A 1,513-nucleotide genomic window follows, 5' to 3' on the forward strand; every position below is an offset into this window, starting at 1 on the left:
TAATCCAGGTATCTTGCTACAGTATGTCTTCCATAAGTCTCTAGGGAAGAATCTATTTCATGTCTCTTCTAGCTTCTGCTGGTGGCTGCCTTCCCTTAATTCATGGCCATATCACTCCAGTTTCTGCCTTTGTCTTTCACAGCATCTTCTTTTTTGCTGTCTGCCAAATCTTCCTCTGCCTCATTCTCACAAGGCCTTTTGTCATTGGATTAGGGCCAACCTGAATAATTCAGAGTGATCACCTCATTTTAAGATTATTTATTTAATTACATCTACAAAAACTCTTTTACCACATAAGGTAATGTTCACAAATTCCAGGAATTGGATCATCGACATATCTTTCGGTGTTCTATGAGTCAACACACTACAAATTTTTCCATTTTTTAATTATAAAAGATACATGATTTATGCATTGGTTAAGGTTCTACAGAGAAACAGAAACTTTAGGATATGTAAATGTGTGTGTGTGTGTGTGTGTGTGTGTGTGTGTGTGTGTGTGTATAGAGAGAGAGGGAGACAGAAACAGAGAGGAAGAGAGAGAAAAACAGAGAAGTAGAGAGATATGAGAGAGAGAGAGAGAGGAAAAGAGAGAGAGAGGAACTGACTTATTTTAAGGAATTGGCTCATATGACTACAGGGACTGGTGAATCTGAAATCTGTGGAGCAGGCCAGCAGGCTGGAGACCCAGGAAAGAGTTGATGTTTCAGCTGAAGTCCAAAAACAGTCTTAAGCCAGAGTTACAACATCCTCAAGGGATTTCAACCTTTTTCTTTAAAGGGCTTCAACAGATTGGATGAGGACTACTAAATTATGAAGGGTAATTTGGTTACTCAAACTCAACTTATTTAAATATTAATTTCATCTAAAAATACCTTCACAGCAACATCTGGATTGGTGTTTAACCATATCCTAGGGTACTTAGCCACATTGACATATAAAATTATCTATCAAAATTTGTTTCCATAATTTCATTTTTGTTCAAGTCTCCATGTTATCTTGTCCTGGAGTCCTTTCATTTGTTTCTTTTCTTTATAATTTATAGATTTTCTAGATTCCTTTTTATTCTCAAAATTTCTTGCACCTGTAATCCTAACTAATTTATCTGCTATGACTACCTCATTTGAATTATTCTTTTGTAGGCTTTATTTTGTCATTTCATCTTCAACCACCATATTTTCTTTCTGTGAGGATCTCATTAGCCTCTAATTTTTTTCTTATTCAGTGTTTTACATTTTTCTAAGTGCCCCAGATATTTATTTTGAAGTTCTTTTATTGGTTTGGATATTCTCATACTATGATGATAGTATAAATCTGGGCTCTGTATCCGCCGCAGGCATTGATTTCTCAACTGAGTTTCTGAATAGAGATTTATTTATTTATTCATTCATTCATTCATTCATTTTTTTGTTTCTGCCAAGTGGTAGGAGTAGTTTTTGTTTAAGAAAAATTTTTTATGAGAAATCTTGATAATCTGTAAAGGAAAGATCTTACTCATTGTATTTTTTTTTTTTTT

This window comes from Propithecus coquereli, unplaced genomic scaffold, assembly GCF_000956105.1.
Source record: "Propithecus coquereli isolate 6110/MARCELLA unplaced genomic scaffold, Pcoq_1.0 Scaffold190, whole genome shotgun sequence".
Classification (NCBI taxonomy): domain Eukaryota; kingdom Metazoa; phylum Chordata; class Mammalia; order Primates; family Indriidae; genus Propithecus; species Propithecus coquereli.